The following is a 20,349-nucleotide window of genomic DNA, read 5'->3' as shown; positions in this document are numbered from 1 at the left end:
GCTGGAGTCTCAGAGTCTTTACCTTCCTGGTTTTGCTCCTGACCCTCAGTCAGTTTTTCTCCCAGCAGACAAGTTAAGTCAGTAAGTCAGTCCTAAAGCTGCTGTGACCATTGGGGAGCCTTAGATGCTCTAGCAACCCTCCCAGGTTAGTTGAGTTGCTTTGCATCATTGGTGATTCTTCGGGCAGAGTGACCTGGTGGTACCCATCTCCTCTCCAGGTATGGACAGCCGTTGGCTCGCAGGGAGCTCATCCGCCCTTTGACAGGTCTTGTTTTTAGTCCTGCTGGGTGTCCACACACCTTCCTCACCCAGGCTAGCCCAGGTGGAGGTGCCGGTTTAGTCACTGACAACCCAACCATGGAACAGGCTGTACTGGTTTACATGGTACCAGATAGCAGACCAAGAAAGACCTGGCCTGATACTTCCCAACATACAGTAGACAGAAAAGATGACTCAGTGGATTAGGTGCTAGCTGAGCGAGACCTGAGTTCAATTTCCACAGTCCTCTCTGAATGCCCTGCCTGATCTTTGGACAGTCACTTAGGGACAGATATTTAGCAGTATGAAGGTAGCTTAGAGGTGTCCAGTGGGATTCAAGAAAATGCCTAACCTTTTAGGCATGTTGGAAATACCAGTAAGTGCCTTACTCCACCTGTGGCCACCTACACACCTATGTAAATCAGGTCTTCAGTCCTCTGTGATTTGGTTTCCCACCTGTATAGTGGAGACAGGACTTCTCTTCTTCACACGAGTGCGGGGAGTCAAAAATCCAGTGAAGACTGAGCCCAGAGACACTTCTCATGGCAGCTCGACAACGGCCACATCCTCTATTACAACTGCTCTCCCTTTCTGGGCCATGTCAGCCCTTATCTAACATACACCTTCTCATCTGCATTTAGCCTTGGCCGCACTCTTCTACTCTGGCGGGGAGAGAGTCCTGTCCTACAGATCTAGGACCTGAGTGGCAATGCTGTCAGGCTCATCTATGGCCTTCCAGAGCTTTAATTTAATTTAATTTAATTACTACCCTTTCTTATCTTAATCCCCCTGACTGTGTTTATAAACAACAGCTGACTCCCTGCCTCCCGGCTGCAACCTAAGAGCAGCACCACCCATCTGTAAAACTCATTACATTCCAGGCTCGGGATTTGCCAGATGTTTTCAAGGGAAATGGGACTGGAAAAATCAGCCCTGCGGTTGCCAGACCTGCCATGCTTTGCTAATATGCTGCTGCCTACATTTTTTAAAGTAGCCTTGAAGGTTCATTGTCCAGGGCTTGAACTGAGATCTTGTTAATGTGTTGGGCACCGGGAGAAAACAAATGTTCTGATTGGTGCTCCAGAGATCAACTTTCTCTCTGACAGTGCCTTCCCATTGGTACCCAGCATGATCCAGCCTGTTAAGTAATGTGCTGGTGCCGAAAGAGTAGTTTGATTGGCTGGTTTGGAATACCCTATGAAACCATCTGTATGTGGTGAGGTGAGAGCTTCCTAATGTCCCCAAATAATCAAAAAACAGCCCTAAAATGACTCCGATGAACAATCACATGAGCTCATGGTAAAGCTGTATTCCTTGGCAATTGCACAGTCCATCTTTTGCCAAGGAGTGAGGGTTTTATGACCCTAACTCCCGTGACCGTAAAGCTGTCTCATCAGAACAAAACTGTCCAACTTAATGTGGGAAATGCTGCTTCTCTCTCTGGCTGGTGAAGTCAAGGGCTTGAGAACCTCACTTACTAGCTAGCCAGAGTGAAGACAGACACTCAACACTTTGCACTCTAACCTTGACCTACAGCAGCCCTCCCCACTTGGCCCTCATGATAGAGCAATCGTGGTGATGATGATGACAAGGCTCAGAGTCCCTGCTCCAAGGAATTTGAAGCCCAATTTTTTCAGACATCTGCATCATGCAAAAGCTTTTCCTGGTTTAGTAAAAAATGCTGACTGCTGAGCCTGAGCAGCTTTGAAATTTGGGCCCTTCCAGTCTAAACACTGCTGACCTGTAGCATCCTTGTTTCAATCTTAGACTTTCCTGAGCAGAATTTGGAATCCTTCCAAAGGGTGTTTTTTATGTGCGAGAGGTTGATTTTTGTCCCATGAGAGTCTAAATTAATCCTACGTTGGACAAATATTGCTAACTGAGCCACTGCCCCTACGGCACGGGAAGTGAACGCCCACAACCTGGAGAGAAGCAGCCGAATAACGGACTCTGCATGGGGCAGAAATGGAAACCAGCTTTGGCACGTACTTCAAAGGCTTCAAACCCCCCCGAACATGTATTTGTATTTTGTGCGTGCGCATAGGCACATCTGTGTGTATAGGTGTGTGTGTAAAAAGGCAGGTTTCTATACATGCAAATGGACACTCCTCTCAAATCAGTGGGCTCATTTGTGGAAGGCCCTAACACCCGGGCCAGGGGATGGAAAGTGCATGGGGCAGCACTGGGGTGATAATAGGGTATCTGTGGGAGTAGGGGCTAAGGAGAGTTTAACATCCTGCTTTTATTCCCCACCCCCTTTAAGCTCACTGCAATATCTGCTTGCTGCGTTTGCTATCCTTCCTTTACCCTTCCCAACACTTTACACATCCACACTAGAGGGTCAACAGGGTTGGTTGGTCCCAAAACCATGAAGATGTGTCATGGTCGACAGGAGCTCTTAGGTATAGCCTTGCTGGGTAACCAGGTTAAAAAGGCCTGGAGAGGTCCAGATGAAATAACAAACTGCATCTGGGTTGTCGCTGGGTCGCTTCTCGCAGTGGTGTGTGTAGTGGTGACTGGCTCACTGTTTGCCTGTCCCCAGCTGGGTTTGTTTGCAACCATTGTCCTGAAATGTTTGTGAACAGCTGGCCCCTTTTCATCCAGCAAGGTACAATAACTTGGAATTGTTCTGTTTTCCTGAAATGCTGTCTCGATTGACCTCCCGCTTCTGACCTAGAGATCATTTTACACAATGTGCTGGGTCACAGAGTGTCCTGATCCCTCAGCACCGCAGTCAGGCCGAGACAGTCGCACACCTACAACAACCTGAGGAGCACGTCCAAGGCAGACATCCACAAACCACAGCTGGATGACACACGATGACATCTCTCACAGAGATTAGTCTGCATCACGCCAATGCAAATGAGGCAGTAGCCAAGGGAACAAGATCAGAAGCCCTGGCATCCACAGACTTCGCTGGAAACAGGACTTGTGGCGTCCTGCGGGCGCATCGGGATAAAACTGCCATAAAGATCACATTCCATTTCCAAAGCGCAGAGAGGTTCATCTCTGGATCCTGCAGGGACGAGACCGCCATGGAGTTTCAGAGTTAACGTGGCCCCAGATACTTAAAAGAAAGCAGAAGTTCTCAAAACCAGGACTAGATTAACCACAGATCTCTGAAAGAGAAATGCCAGCCTCCAAAACTGTGGGGAGAAACTTCTCCTCCCTTAAGAGCAGTCACAACCCTGGAGTAGCACCGGTCCGAGCAGAGATTCGGGTCAGCTCTGCCCCACGCGGGCGTTTCTGTGCTGGCCGGGGAGATGATAATGGTGATCTGAGGACACCAGGTTTTGTCAACAGTTTTAGAGGAGGCTGCATCTAAAGCCCCTTCCCATTTGAGGTGATCACTTTTAGGAATGTCTTGGTTTAATTCATGAAATGCAAAACTCTAGCACTCTTGGTTCACAGGTGATTTCTTTTATTAGACCAACTGAGCAGTTGCAAAAAAATGATCTTTTCCTGCAAGCTTCAAAAAGTATCATTTCTGAACCAAGAGTGCTAGAGTTTTGCATTTCTTTTTGTGTCGGACGAAAAAGGCTACCAAATCCATTCCCAAAAATTCATGCTGTTCAGAAAATCCCCTAAAAAGCCAGCCCGCTCGTCCTCAGCCCGAGAGAAGGGAGCAGGGGAAGGCACAAGGCAAAGAAGAATTTACAAGTTCTCCCACCAGTAGCTGACAGGAAGGACGCAGGCTTTTCTTATTACAGCTTTGCCTTGGGACCCATAAAGCCTCTTTAATCACTGTCCATCACACACACACACATGCTCAGAGGCACACACACACACACACACACCCCCCCGCTGAAGAACCAACACCTGGAAAAATCATTACTGGCCACTTTTTCAAATCTGATGTGAAAAGAAGGTGATAGTAAAACTTCATGGGCTGCGATTAAAGTGCACAGGCGCTGCAAACAGACTCCACCCACCTTCTCCAAATAACCCCCCTCCTTTCCATATTGCTGCTGCAAAGTGCTGGGTTTAAAACAATCAGCGCTGCTGTTTCCCCTCACCCCCGAAGAGCCTCACCACCCATTCATTAGGTATGCCTCTGAGATCCCCTATGTGTCAGTATTTGTATCCCCATTTTACAGACAGGGAAACTGAGACGCGGGGAGCATAAGCGTCACGCACTGTGGCTGATTTGGGAGGTCATTTTTAGGCGCCTGCTCTAACAACTAAGGAATACTTCCCTCTCTAGAGAGGTGAGAGAAGACAGATTTATGGCGCTGGGAGACATCCCAGTGCAGAGGGATCTCTCTGGTTGTGCTAGTCTGTTTGCCAGTCAAGCTGCCTGCTTTAACATGGACTGAGTGAAGTCTGCTTCATTCATCTGTGCCCGCAGTACCAGGCAATCTGGCCACTACCCACGAGGACACAATTGCCTCTTACATACGAGACAAGTGCTTCAGAGAGCGTTGCTCTGCGAGCTGGCTGAGGGGATGAGGGGAATGACAGGCTCTTTCATGCTGCCTGTGTGCTTGCAGCGGTTCAATCGCATACCGATGGCCTGAGCAGGACTTGCTCTGGGAAACAGGCGGAAGCAATGGTTGGGTAAAGCCACAAAATGTCGAAGGCAGCAAAACACTTGGTAACTGCCAGCTCGGCTCTGGGGCCAAGTCCAATCTCAGAGCTCCTGGCGGGAGGACGGTGTCAGTGGGGAGGTGAAGGTGACTCACATTTACACTCAGGCCTAAATTACACCCATTTTAATTACCCGACAGGAGTATACCGTGATCTCAGCGTCAGCGAGAATGAGCCCAGCTGTATCCTAAAAGCTACTGCTGGCACAGGTCTGTTAGGGGAGTAGGGAGGTGGCAAGGGTTGTGGGAGCAAAAGAAGACCCCCGTGCAACTATATCTGCACTTTTGTCATTGGCTGGGGCAGGGCTGGGACACGCTGGGACAGAAGAGCCTTCATTTGCTGATATAACTGGTGTCCATGCTGGAATGGCTTTGCCGGTAAAGTGTATGGCTACACCTGCACAGAGCCCTCCCCTGTGTCTACTTGGAGCCTTGGAGATTGAAGCTGGGATTGTCAATGGACCCATCTAATTTATGCACACAGTTTTCCTGGTGTAATATGTAAGCATGCCACTGCAATAAGTTGAGCCAGAATTGAACCCTGCATCCTTGCATGCCCCCAGCTCCCATCCTAGTGCACCAGCTAAGAGAGCAGCCCTGTATATGGGTTTAAATCTGGCTTATATCCATTTTACTTATGTGGGTAAATTGATAGGCACCAGCTAAGTTTGCATTTATGACAAGAGTCTGAACACACAGTTGCCTGGGTTTAATGACATAGGCTTTATGCCAAATCAGTCCCAATTTCTGTGTGCAATCAAGGCTTTGCCTTCATGTATTCTATACAAAGCCCTAGAAACAGTGGCTGTTTGCTGCTCCAGGCTGTTTGTTGTTCCTGGCAGGCTCCTGCCCTACAGGCTGGAGATGAAGGTGCCCAGCCAGGAGGGGAGAAGCAGCAGCAGGGAGGAAGCATTACTGCAGTTGCGATGGTCCAGGAAATGACCCTGGCAGACAATGTTCTTTGGGCAAATCCAGTATTTTTTATTAGACCAACTCAAGTAGCTGGAACAATTCTTCTTTGCAAGCTTTCCGGTACAAATACCCTTCATCAGGCTGAGAAAGCATCTGCAGCTGGTCTGTGCTCAGACCCCAGGGAATGACCTGCATTTTGCATATTGGTTTCTATTCTACCACAGAGGACACACAACACCAGCAGACTCTCCCTATGCCTGAAGAAGGGTGTTTGCGCCTGAAAACTTGCAAAGAACGATTTTTCCAACTATTTAGTTAGCTCAATAAAAGATATCACATTTACCCAAAGAACCTTGTCTGCTTATGTCCTTAGACCAACACAGCTACAACCAGTAACCCTAGAAACAGTGGGAAACTCCATGCATACCACTCTGATAACCCTTACCGTGAACTGGGAAAGCAGCCGCCCACTGCTGCTACTGCTTCCTCCGATGCGGAGCAAGATCCCCTCTGTTAGCCCCTTGGCACAATACAGCATGGAGGAGGTAAACAGCCTTGGTGGGTCACCCCCCCTCCCCAATGAGCAGGGCCATAAAAATGGAAAGCAGGCAGACTCCCCCACTCCCGTCTCCCCACACCATTCCCTCAGGAGATCCATAAGCAGGTCTGAGGGCCATAAAAGCTTATCACCTTGTAAAAGGCACCCCTGGAGAATATATTCCAGGGCAACGCCACGATAAGAGATTCAAATACAGGAAACGGGAGTGAAAGCACAATAGGAAAGGCACTGTAGCCAGGTTCTTACATAAACAATGTCTGGCTGGAGTGCTAATAAAGTCCGAGAAGGAGTAGACAGCACCCATTTTATTAGCGTGTGCGTGTGCATGTGTGTGTGTGTAAGAGAATGCCTGGCTGTGCTGATATGCTTGGCCCTCGGAGTCTAGCGTGATGCGGCTGTATCTATGTTCCCCATCACACCCTTTCACATCCGATCCAACTCAGGGCTGAGCACAATGCCCGCTGGAGCCAAAGGAAGTTCTGCCCACTGATGCCAAGGCTGGGTTTGGCCCTGTATGCTTGTGGCTGAGACAGGAGCTGCGGAAAGGAAGTTAAACAAGGGAGGCTGGAAGGAGCCGTGTTCTGCCTGAGAGCGTCAGGACACGGATCCCAGTAAATGTTATTCAAATATTTGCAGAGTCAATCTGGCGTGGTTAAGTCTGGTGGCAGTCTCCTGGTGTCCTTCCGTCAGCTTGGAAAGCAATCTCGGCGTAAAACATTTCACTGGTGATTTAGTTCAGGCAAGGCTATGGGCCCGGCAGCTGTCAGCTGAAGTCCTTTGACTAGGGGCCCAGCTCACCTTCCAGCACGGGGCAGGTCGGTCTACCAGCCTTCAAGGAACATCCTCAGGTACCTCGTACTCAGCCCATGCGGAGAGAATTCATGAACTCAGCCAAAGAAAGCAGCTTGCTGTACACAAAAATGATTGCAAATTGTTGACATATGGGAGCATATTAACAGTAATGTGGAAATAGCCCTGGCTGCACACACATTGCCAGCTGTTTTTTTCCACCCAAAATGTTGTCCCAAGGCTTAAATTCATGATTGAAAAAGCTCTTAGGAACTATCGTGATCATCAACCCAGACCACAGGGCTTCCCCAAATTAATTCCCATTTGCGCTACAGTGTCTCTCTCACATAAACATCCAGTCTCAACCTAAAAAATTCCCAGCAACAGAGAATCCAACACAACCCTTGGCTAGTTGTTACTGGCATAATTACTTTATTCTACGCTGAGTTTCTCTAGTTTCCACTTCTAGCCATTGGATCTTGTTCTACATTTGCCTGCTGCCTCCCTTACCAAATTTCTGTCTCTTGGTAGTATTCAAAGGCTGTGGTCCAGTCGCCCCACTTTATTAACCTAAACAAACCAAGAGCCTTGAGTCTCCTTAGAAGGGAGGTTTTCCAATCCTTTTCTCTTTCTCATGGCTCTTCTCAAAACCCTCGCCAGCATATCGGCATCTCTCCTTAATGGCAGACGCTGAAATGAATGTGGTGTTCTTGAAACGCAGAAGTAACGCCACCTCCCTTTGCCTCCTTGGGATTCCCCTGCTTATACACTCATGGTTTGCACCATTGCCTTTGACCACTGGGAGCTCAGATTTAGCTGATTGTCCACCCACATCCTTTGCCGAGTTGCTGCTTCCCAGGATACAGTCCCCTGTTGTCCTATCCCAACGGCATTCATTATTTGTTCCAATGTGATTTCACATGCCATTTGCTGGAGCCAAGCTTACCAAGGACTCTGCATTGCTCTGCACCAATGGCTCAACCTCTTAGGGATCTCCCAGGACCCCCCAATCTTTCCGTTGTCTGAAAACTTTATCTATGTTTTCTTCCAGGTTACAGATAAAAAATATTAACTAGAAAAGAGCCCAGAACCAATCCCCACAGGACCCTGCTAGAAACACAAGTGCTTGATAACAACTGCCCATTCACAATTACATTGCAATGGTCCATTTGCCCCTTTGAATCCCTTTCCCACGTGACATGGTCATTTTGTACCACTCTAGGTTCTTCGTCGGCAGGGATCCTGGTTTTCTCTGTTTAAAAATCACAAATTCTCTGATTTAAAAAAAAAATCACAAATTCTCATTAAAATACCCACATTTTATGTTTTTCCACAACTAAAATGAAATACCACTGTATATACAGGTATCAGTAGAACACAATGTTTTATTGATATATTTACAATTTTAAAGCAATGTGGAAGCCTACCAGTGCCTCAATCATTATACTAAAATAAATTCTAAATACCTATACATTTTGGCATTTGGGTTTTTTATCATGGAAAATCAGAGCTCCCCCTGCCCCCTTCGCTCACCAGGATGCAGGTCCAGCTGTGACTGTCCCCCCTCCTGTTTTGTGGTGCTGAGCAGCCCTGATATGCTGGTGCCCTGCTCATGCCATTGCCCCTCACTCCCAAGCCACTGCCCTGATAGTGCCCCTCACTCCTGAGCTACAGCCCCCTGGCCCTGCCAGTGCCCCTGACTCACGACCCCCAGCCCCCCAGCCCTCCAGCTCTGCCAGTACCACTCACTCCCAACCCACAACCCCACAAAAGGCAATTGTTTGATATCACCCTGTGCCAGCAAAACAGAGCCTCTAGTTCTTGTTCTTCTCTCAGTTAAATAGCAGGGCTGGGGCCCAGTTACCAGAACTACAGTGCCAGGGACCCAGGTCTGCAGCCCCCTGCACCCCCCAGCAGCACCCAAGCCCTGGCTGCTGCCCATGGGAGGCAGCAGCTGCTGCAGCAGAGCGCTCCCTGGCCACCCAGCGGCAGAAGCAGGGCACAACACTGCACTACCATCCCCGTTGCTGCCGGGCAGGCAGGGGATGCCTTGCCAAGGCAGTGCAGGGCTCCCAGTGGTGGCACCGAGCCTCCCTGCCCCACTCTGCTGTGGAGGCCCCTGGGGGAAAGGCAGCAGGGGTTTGACCTCAATCAGTTAAATCTGATACTACATTCAACCAAGTTTATCTTAAACCAGTTTCAGCTATTTTGAAACTGGTTTATATGCACTGAACTTCTATTCTGTTACAGGTTTAAGCCAGTTTCTGATCACTTAAACTGGTTTATGGGTAACTTATGCCAGGCTGCAAAGGGAAACCCGCACTTTTTGTCTTAAAATGAGAAAAATCCATGTTTTACTGCATTTTTCCATGGGAAACAGAAAACCCGGCTCACCGTTATTCAACAAAATGTGGAGTCCCACGTCAAATGTCTTGCCAAGGCCTGTTGCATTGATGCGTTTACCTTTATCCATCTTACTTGTCATTGCATCCAAAAATGATAGCAATGTGAGGCATTCCTACTTTCCATAAATGCATGAGGACTGAATTAAGTAGATTATCTTCATTTAATGCTTTACTTACCAAGTCCCGTGTCAGCTGTTCCAATATTTTGTGCAGGATGGATGTTAGTCTGACAGACCTATAATTACCTCTGTTGTCCTGTTTCTCTTTTAGAAATGGTGACATATGTTTATTTACATATTTTAATAAATTAGCCACTTTCTAGTGGGCAGAGAGGAGGTACAAGATGGTGCTCTGCAAACTTTCCGCAGATCTCTGTCAAAGCACCTCAGCATTCACCTGCAGTGCTGCTTGTGGCTCCAGGCCTGACCCAGTTCAGGGCTATGAACTCCAGTCTGATCTTGCAGCCTTTGGGCTATTGCATTCAGGGCCTCTGGAGAGCAGAGACTACCAATCATACAAACTACATGGCAGCTTTGCAACACGGATGCATATTCGCTGGGACTCTAGCCTGGAATCCTCTACTTACTTCCTTTGAGGTAGGTGAGGATTTGAACCCAGGTCTCCAAAAGGGCTGGTCTCATGCATTAACCCAACAGGGTGCTCTCTTTTCCATGACCCCATTTCTACTGTAAGCCACATCTTCCACTCCAGCGTCATGAGTTCTTCCAGATGTTTTGGAAATCCCCCCTTGCTATTCAGTAAAAGCTCCAAAAAGAAAAAGAATGCCTTAAAGCAGCCAGATAAAAAATAGCAGAGGATGTGAAGAGCACAGCCAAAACTCTGGGAACCCCTCCCCAGCCTGAAACATGCCTCAAATATAAAACAGAACTGATGAAAAGGGCAAGCAGCACATGAAAGAAAAAACCAGAATGCATATGGGGAAATCCTGGGCCCGCTGGAAGCAATGGGAGTTTTGACACTGATTCCAGCAGAGCCAAGATCTCACCCACTTCAAAGGACTACCCTAGACACTGCTGAGTTAGGATCCCAACCATCAGACTGGCATGTGGAAGATATTTTGCAGCAGTAATAACATGACAGATTCCCCCCCACCTTGCCCCCCACCACCAGGAGAGTGACAGCCTCACTCAACTTCCATGCAGCCTCCTCCTTTGCTGCAAACCAGCTCTGAGAAGGGCTTTGGGAACAGCGTGCTCCAACCTGAGCCTTTTGTGGGAAAGGCGGTGCATGTATGAAATACATGAATATACGCACGTGTGCTTGGGGGAGGTGGGGTAACGCGCAAAGGGGCTGAGGGAAAGAAGAGTAACAAGAGAGAGAAGAAAAGGGCAATTGTTTGACATCACCCTATGCCTGCAAAATAGGGCCTTTAGTAAGAGATCATTCTTCTCTCTCAGTTAAATAGCCAGCATCAGGTTAGGGGGAGAATTGCACAGTCCAGCTCAGACTTTTCCCTTGAGTGAAAAGAAAATTAAAAAGAAAAAACCCCCACCAGGGATAGAGAGGGACCGAAGTCACAGTTAACTCCAGAGAACTTTGACTCAAGCCCTGCACCCAAGCATGGTGGTTTAAGCCCAAGCGTAAGCATAAAAATCAGCCTGGATATAAATAAGATACCAAAAAAACATGATGAGATCTGTGGGAGAAGAACACTTTCTTCCATCCACATTTGTCCAGCATCCCCCACAATGGGATCCTGGTACAGGACTGGGATTTCTATGAGCTACTGCAGTGTAAACCTCCTCTCTCTTCCTCCTCTCCATCAAGGTTGTGGAGAGTCATATCCAGGGGCCAACAGAGATAAAATGGGAATACCTCTGGAAACTAAAAAGTGTGTTCCAGGTGCTTTTAGAAGTGGGGACGAATGACCAGAGAGGGACAGGTAGTTGCAGCTCAACTCGAGGTCTGAGCTGTCAATTCAAGGCTCCTCTCAATCTGTGCAAACCCAGGGAAAGAGATGGGTGGCCATCCAGTGAGCGAGCCCAGAGTTTCAGGACTAAAATGAATCACCCATGCCTCGGGATGAGAGAAGCTGACTTTTACTCAGTCCAGCTTCTGCCCCTGCATTTGAGTCATTGTGATCACAGCAGGAGACAAATGAATTCAGTTCCCTAAATAGGAGAGATGTGTGTTATCTCTGTCATGTGTCAAGTTTCATTCCTTGTCACTCAACAAAAAAAACAGCCAAACCCCCAAACCTGAAAGCTTTGACCTGGTCACATCCTCCCCCAAAGAGCCAGCACCTCTCCCCAAGAACTACTTGTATCTGTGAAATGGCCTAGGCTAAGAAGGCCAGCTCCAGCTCTGAATCTCCCTCCATGTCCCCAAGGGGCCAGATTTGGTGCCCAGAGGCAAGTTTAACTGGAATAGCTGGTTGTGTAGCACATGACTTCTGGTGCACGCTGGGACGCTGGGCTCGACCTGCTGGTAAAGGAGAATTTGGCCCCTGGTCTTTGATCTTTCTGCAAAGTAGGGGTTGTATCTGGCAGTGAGTTTTTTGCCCTCCCCATGCTACGATTCTGAGCCAGATCTGATCAGTGAGGGGCACAGCCTACCTGGGATGCAGGACTTACAAATGAGAGGCCCCTGTCCGGTCTGTCGTGTTCAAGGTGACATCCCCACAGCCTCATCCAGCCTCCAGTTCACAGACAGCTAGGTGTTGTCTCCTCTAAGCTCTCACTACACACACATTGGCCCCCACCTCTTTGTTTGCAATGCCCTTTGAGCTGGGAAAACTCCCTCGAACCTGCCTGTGAGTCTCTACAGCTTCACCTCATCCCTCATTTCCTACATGCCTTTAGCAGCAGAGCCAAGAGCTAAAATTTACAGGGGCCTGGGTAAAGTGAGGCTTGGAAAATGTATGGTCTGATGTTAGACCATGCATCTTGTTGGTCTAATAAAAGATATCAGCTCTACCACGAGTCCTGACTGGTCTGATGTTAGGCTGTTTCTCTCAGGCCTGATTTGGTGCTGTGCTATTCCAAGACCTCCAGGATTGCTGGAGGCTAGAGCAGTTCCTGGTATAGGTCAGAGCATCTCCCAGAGGCTGGGGTAAATCCAGCCTACAACAGCCTCATCCCACCTGTCTGTGGGCTGCTCCCCTCCAGAATAGGGAAAGCGCAACATGCAGCAGCCACATCCTCTCCCGCGCTGACCTACCCTCCTTCTCACGCCCCATCCGCACACCATGGCTGCAGCAGTCCAGCACGGCCTACGCACACTGGCTCTGGGACACGCTCCTGTGGAAAGATGGCCATTGGAGAAGCAAAAAAGGGGCAGACTCCCCGTGTCTGTCAGCCTGAAGATGGGACCACTAACAGGGAACCAGAGACCAGACTGGTCTGGGTTGGGGGTGCAGGTGGGAGGTCAAACTATGGTCTGGATCCTCACTGCAGCAAACCTTAGGCTGTGGCTGAAAGAGCAGCTGACGCTGCTGCTGTGGCTGACAGCTTCATTCCCAGCCCCTCTATTCCCCGAAGGGACGGAGCTTATCCTCTGCAGAGCTCCGCGTCCCTTCGGGGTCTGGAGGCCCTTTATTCCACAGCTCTCCCCAGGGCAGGGCTCAGACCTCTGTCGGCAGTGCCACTGAGATGCAAAGCCTGATCTGCACCTTGTCGTGCCCTTGGACTATCCACCCCTGCTTTGCCCCCGGGGAAAACCGCACATCCTGGTCTCTGAAGCAAAACCGCACATCCTGTTCTCCCCACAGGAGGCAGGTGCACACGAGCCGGAGCAGGGAGGATTGCTATGGCTGATGCTGACGGTGGGTTTTATGTCATCTCCAGCTGCTTGTTTGCTACGAGCTGGTGACATCACTTGCTGGCCCGACGCACCTTAGGGAACCAATGTCTACCTGCTTGTGCACATGAAAAGGGCTAAGCAGGGTCAGCCTGGGCCACCGAGTGGACCGGGCTGGAGATTTTGTGAAAGGCATGGAAAGGAAGGCCTCACTTCTGCTTAGGTACCTAACTCACTGTTGAGGGAAACTGGAGCCTAAGTGTCTGGCTCAAGGTCGCACAGAAAGCCTGGGGCAGAGCAGACACTGGTTTCCTGCATTGCAGGCGACTGCCCTAACCACGAGCACTCAGTCATTAATGTTCCCTCCTCAGCTCGTTCGACAGGAAGAAACTTGCCTAGCTGCACAATCAGAAAGGAGCTGCCCAGGTCTGGGTTCAGCCCACACAACTACTTAGTTAAAGCAAGGCTTTGCTGGGGAAGGACTGGGAGCGGGAGCTGAATATATGTCAGCAGAGAGCGTCAAGCAGAAGTGCTACAGCGCCGTGCCAGGGAGAGGTGGGTGCACAAGGGACTCCTCAGCCTGGCCCGAGGGTTTGCCCCGTACAAAGAACCCCCCGGGACAACGGGCCGTGGAGTTTCCAGGTACAGACACCACCACCAGTTTGGGGGATATGAAGACGCCCCTTTCCTCGGGGTCAGCACAGGCTCAGGGGAACAGAGGTTTGCAGGAGGGCACTTTGTGAATCGCATCTCACTTGCACACGCTGCCTTTCCCTCTTGCCTTTCTTCTTGCTCTCATTCCCAGCTGCTGAATCACTCCGTGTTGCGTCCCACCTTACCGCCTCAGGAAAACAGCCAGGACCGAAGCCAACTCTGCTCCTTCTCCATTAGCCAGAATTAATAAAGACACGGCTGTCTCCTGGGGGGATTTGGAAGGGATCTCGACAGCGCAGGAAAAATCAGGTCCGCACATAGCAGGGCGGTTAGTTAAGGATGATCAAATGTAAGCTCCTGAAAACCTAACAACATGTGCCAGGCCTAGCGTTTGCATCTATTTGCAGCTCAAGGCTGGCCCAAAAGGGTCTCAGGAGGATTTGTCATGCTGCTGGGGCTCCAGACTGCTTCCCTGCCCGTACCAAAGAACCGCTGAGGATAGGAAGAAAACTCAAACCTGCCCACACGAGACCACAGAAAAAATCCCCTGGCAAGAGGTTCCTCCCTAGACTTGAATGTAGCAGTGGACTCTAACATCCTCTCCCTGTGTCGTTACAAAGCCAAACCACCCAGGTGATGTTCACACTCATGGGCTGGTAGTCGTTATTCATGCTTTCAGTGCTGGAGGTCCCTGGTACAATGCCCAGTGAATCAGCCAAGAGGGTTGGCGGGAATGTGAAATCTTGGCAGGAATGAGACAGAGGGTGATTTTTATCCACATGGGGCTGGAACAACCGGTGGGAACTTCCATAGGAGAGAGAATAGAAGCCCCAGGCCCCAAACCAAACTCTCAGGGTTATATTTACAAATCTGCACCTCCTAGTACAGGAGGAAGTAATGTTTAGTTTCTATTTAAGGGGCAGCTAAAGTAGAAGTAAAATCAAATCTGAAAGACACACTGCTCCTTCAGCCAATGTCTTGAAGAACTACAGACAAGTCAAAGTTAATCAAAGTTTTGACATTGACTTCAGTGGCTTGTAGACCTGGCCTATCAATTAAGGTTTCACCCATGTAAGTGGTGTTATTCCCATTTTACAGATGTGGAAACTATCACACAGAGAGAGATTAGGCAACTTTGCTTACAGCCACAGAGGCAGTTAGAAACACAGCCTAGATCTTCTGACTCCAGATCACTTGTCTTTAGCCATTTATACAAGCTGAATTTCACAGTCGGTGGCTTTGACAAGGCTGCTGCTTGGATGGGTGTTAGGGAAAAAGAGAAAACTCATGGGATTATTGCTTAACTAGGAAAACTGTCAGTTTTTCCACTATTTAAATGGTCATTAGACCACTGCACCATCTAAATGACTGAATAGCCCTCCAATGATGAGGCAATGCTCTGTGGTTTGGCTTCCACTTTGGGACAATGATGAAACCAATCCCTTTAACAGCATGTTGTAAACTCGATCAACGTACTGTATTTCAATATGAAGTTTGACCGAGGCAGTATGTGCCAGGAGGTGTTAAGTCTTGACCGTTTTCATATGATGTCACATGGTTAGGGGGAGATCCTACTGGTCTGCAACCTTCATGATGAGACAGCTCATTCTCAATTGTCTTGTGCTGCAAAACTCCTACAAATCCAATAGCTTGAAAGGAGAGGCTGAGAGAGGGAGAGAAAGCTGCACACCCAGAGATTGTTCCAAGTTGCACAGAAGCCAATAGGATCTTTGTTATCAAACAGAAGGAGAACTGCATTGAGGGTGTTACAGCATTCGCTATATGGGATATTTTTATTACTAACAGCACATATATTAGGGGGTCTACCTGGAGTTCCCAGCTGAGAACTGCAGTCAGCGCCTGTTATGCTAGGCACTATGAAAATGTGACAGAGGTGACATTTTTGAAGCATGGAGAGTTTGAAGACTATGACACTGATCTGACATCTGCTGTTAAGATGGGTTTATCAAGGCAAGAAGTGTGATGGGCATCTCCAAGGCTGCTGCGTTGACTTCTCAGCGTGATACATGTCCGTTTGCAGCTGGGATTATGGGAGATATATGGGATTTCTTCCAAAACGTAGCTCTTTGGAGGGTAATTAATGCAGCTCTCTAGGCAGGTAAACACATCTGGAGAACATCATTTGCTGCTCTGGGGGAGCAAAACCCCTGGTCTCTCCTGGCTGAAGAAGGTTGTGATCAACTGAATTAAGAATGACATAAAGAGATTGGTCTGAGATAAAGCCAGGAAGACTTACCCTGACAAACTGGAGAACAGGATGGGCCAGAGACCCACACAGATGCTGAGTGATGCTGGGTAAGCTTAGCCTGAGCACAGACTACTTATTATTTCATTATATCTTTTCTCTCTGCAATGCTGTTTTCCTAGAATAAGTAGCACTGTGGTTTGCGGGAAGAACGAACAGCTCCCCGTAAAAATGGCTAACAAATACACAAAAATGGCTAACAAATACACAAGTAACAGTGTGGGGCTAACAAATACACAACTAACAGTGTGGGAACCAACTGGTCAAGTGTTTTATGAAGAAGATACTATTTGTGTGTATTTTGTGGATGACAGTACCAAGTTCAGCTCCTTAAGATCCACCTTACTGGGCATCTCAGTAAAAAATTCCTGCCAAAAAAGTGCTATCTTCTCTTTAAGTGTTTTCAGCATTGAGTCAGGAAGCAGCAGTGAGTGAGATCAACTGCATCCCATGAATTATTAATAGCTGCAGCAAAGAGCTCAAGAACCCCTATCCCAAAAAATTCTCTCTCCGCTGTTGAAAAACTAAGATACTTGAAAAAAGCAAGGTTGTAAATGAGTGATTGCTAATCCCCAAAGTGGTACTGTGTATCCTTGTACCAAGGAGATCAGCCTGTTTAGCAGCTATTTATTTATCCCACGCTCCACATAGTTTGCCCTGATGTGATGCACACTCGGTGTCCTTGGAAGCAGTGCAGGAAACTTTAAGACATCAGAAGACACCTGCCTGATATCCTCATGTCTCCATCATCTAAGCTTTTAAACATATTTGCTCTCCTCCTCCCTAACTGCTAAACAAACAGTAGCTAGGACAAATCCTGCATAATTACACAGAAGGGAGAATACAGGTAGGCAAACAAAGGTGCACCTGTAAAACTGGTCTCTGTTTAGGCTTCCTATGGGTGAAGTGAATTGTGTTTGCTTTGTTCGAAGGGGCCAGGTCACAGCACCTTTTCTGTTTAGAGTTGGAGAAGCCTTTTCTGCCTCTGAAATGATAGCACCTGCCAGCGACCAAGTTTCAGAAAGTGATGGCCACTTTAAGGTCAAGCTGGGTACCCAGAATCCCTAGTCCCTTATCAGAGTATTTAGGATGCAGCTCCCTGTAGATGTGTCTACACTGGTACTTTCCACTTCACATTCCCAGCTGTTCCAACTACCAATGAGATTTCCATGTGCAACATGGATGGGAGCACTAGCTTAAGCCATCCTCCTTCCCCCCCATTTTAACTACATTTAACCCTGATCAGAATGAGGATAGATGGGTGAAGGTCTCAGAGGCTCCCAACCACTGTTGGCCTTCTCGTGCTACGTCAAGTGCAACAATAGGAAGTTAAGTGAAAAATGCCAGTGCTGATAAGGCCAGGGTCTGTGGCAGGAGCTCCTGGGTGCTGTGCAACGTTTCAGAACAAAGCAATTGGATCCTTTCTGGACAGGCATTTTGTCTGTTATCTATGCAAGGATTTGTCAAACACTGGACTTTTGAAAATAAAAGTTTGCAACAACCTGGGTTTTGTGTAGCAAAGTGTAGCTCCCCAAGGCTCCTGCCAGCGTAGATGTGACAGGCATGGATATCTCCATGTGTACAAAAACAGAGATAAGTTTCCCTCTTAGATCTTTCCATTATCCTAAAACAGGCCCTGCCAAATTGCTGGAGACCAGTGATCTCATTTGCTTTTTGCCTGTTGGGCTTAACAGGAGAGCTAGGGACTTGAGGGAACGTTGTGCGAGCCCCAGTGGACAATCAGGACACACACCGTGTTGTAACTGGTGTATAATATAGCTCCTTTTCTGGAAACCAAAGGGGAATGGTTGTGAACAGCCCTGTCTTGCCAGCATTTGCTCAGTCAACACAGTGTCGAGAGAACCAGGCCAGCTCACAGGCTTCAAGGAAGGAATGGGGTCTGACTTTGTCTTCCCGGCTGGTATACAGTCTTATGCTGTCCCAAATCTCTCTTGGGTTCCTGCCTCTATTACATTGCCCGATGCTGCCATCTGTAGCACAGAACACATAGCACCGCTTCAATCCTCTTCATTTAGTGCAGTGGTTCTCAATCTTTTTAGACTCAAGGCACCACTCGGAAAATGCCAGCTCTTCGTTTTCACTTGTTTGACTACAGAAAAATAATAGAGCAATTTTTCTGGTGCAAAGAACCCAGGAAGCCCGCAACAGGGCAGAATGGTTTTAACACTATGGATTTGAAATCTCTGGCTTTACTTTGTGAATCACATTTGCACACCTTACACCATTGGTATTAGGCATTCTGTAGCACCCTTCAAAGGATCTCAAGACACCCCAGGGTGCTGCAGCACCCTAGTTAGTTTCCAGCTACCGATGCTGTACTTCTCACTGTTGCCTTGGAACAAGGAGAATGGGGGCTATTGAATAAACCATCTGACTTTTCACATATGCGTATGTATTTTTATGTGGAGATGCTTCTGCTCTGACTTTTAGGCAGCGAAGTAGGTCTGTAAAGCCATCTCATTCTAGGCAGGTAACTCATCGCTAGGATGGAAAGGACTCGCTGCGGCACCTAGTCCCCCACACCGTGCCAAGGTAGAACTGCTCCCTGCAGCACGTTATCCCGTGTTTTTTTCCATTTTAAGTTTACAAGTCCCAGGCTGTAGGATTCCTGCCATCATTTTCCTTAGAGATTATTCTTTAGTCTAGAGAGCTCGCTCCTGGACACCTTCCTGATATTCACCCTAAGCCTTTCCTCTCTTAATTTCCAACTCCTTTAGCTTTGCCCCTTGATAATCCCTCCCATATTCCCTCCCTGTTCTTGCTGTTTACCCCCTGCCACCCCTTGCTCTGCCTTCTGCAGTCCCTTCCAAGCCTAGTTATATGTAATGGAAGTCTTCAACAATACTCAGTAACTTTGCAGAGTCAGGGAAATGGCAAGTGCTGTGGAAAAGCCTGCTCATTATAATGGAGCTATTTTCAAATTTCCCATGTCAGTCTCCCCCATCTCAGGACATCTGTATGACTCTTCCCCCTGCCTCTCACTGCCACATGTTCTGCATGGGGCTGTGCCCTAAAACAACTAGGACACTGAAGCTAATATAAAAAAGGAAAGGGGCCTGCTGGTTAGGTGTCAAGTAACGCTAATGGCCTGGAACCTACATTGGCAGCTGAATAGATTCTCAATTGACTGTAATGGCTTTGCTCTCCTCTCCTGGACACCATTTCTCTTTCCTGCAATGCATTTTGCAATAGGGTTCCTGGGGGGGGAAGCTTGGGCTTCTGGGGAAAAAGACCAATTTGGTAGCAGGGGGCATTCTGCGATGGGCCTGAACGTTGGAATTTCCTCCTGCCTGACTTGGCTTGAAACAGTTTGAATTCACGACCCTGTATGGCCTGTGATACAGTCTCTCTACTAGGGAGACTCAGGATGTAAGGACCTGGAGGTAGTGATAAAAGTTATAGTTTAGAGATGCTCCCTAACAGAAGCCTGAGGAAGTTGGACATTTGGAGATAGTCCCTCAGAGGGAGTACCTAATTAGTCCCAGAGCGAGTCCTGCAGAGGCTCAGTTACTGCTCCACAATAAAACTTGTTAGTTCTTCTCATTCTTCCTGCCTGCATGTGTTGAGTTCAGCGATTACTACCCAGGAGAAGTTTGGATGGGATGGGTGGATTTTTAATTGGGAGAAGCAGAATTTGCAGTAGGTAAAGGCGGCAAATCTCAGTCTTGTGTTTGGCTTCTTTAGCACACAGAGAAGCTGCTGGGTTATGTCTCTCCTGGACTGTGCTTTTAATGATCTGTTCAAGGCATCCGAGCCTGGGATATAAGCTCTCTTTACACTCATCTTCCAGAAGAAAAACAAATGCACGAACCAGCATCAGCACGGAGGCTTACACGCTAGGAGGCCCGAGCCTCAAGCAGTGGGTTTTTGCAGAACCACTCCTGGATTATCCCAGGCTATCAAATGCTCAGGGGTGAAATGTAGCATGTGTTTTTAATACGCTTGCACTGTGAAGGAAGAGAAATGCACAGAAGTCGCTCACCATAACTTGCAGACTGGCTGTGAGCCTCAGTCTTTAAGTGGGTGGCACAAAAGCTTCCTCCGCAAGGATGTGGGGAAGGAGTAAACTGGCATGGGGAATGCCCATGGAAGACCCTCCACCATAGGTGGGAACTTTCCCGCTGGCTTCAAGAAGCCCTG

This window comes from Alligator mississippiensis, chromosome 13, assembly GCF_030867095.1.
Source record: "Alligator mississippiensis isolate rAllMis1 chromosome 13, rAllMis1, whole genome shotgun sequence".
Lineage (NCBI taxonomy): Eukaryota > Metazoa > Chordata > Crocodylia > Alligatoridae > Alligator > Alligator mississippiensis.
Note: the sequence above shows the minus strand (reverse complement) of the source record.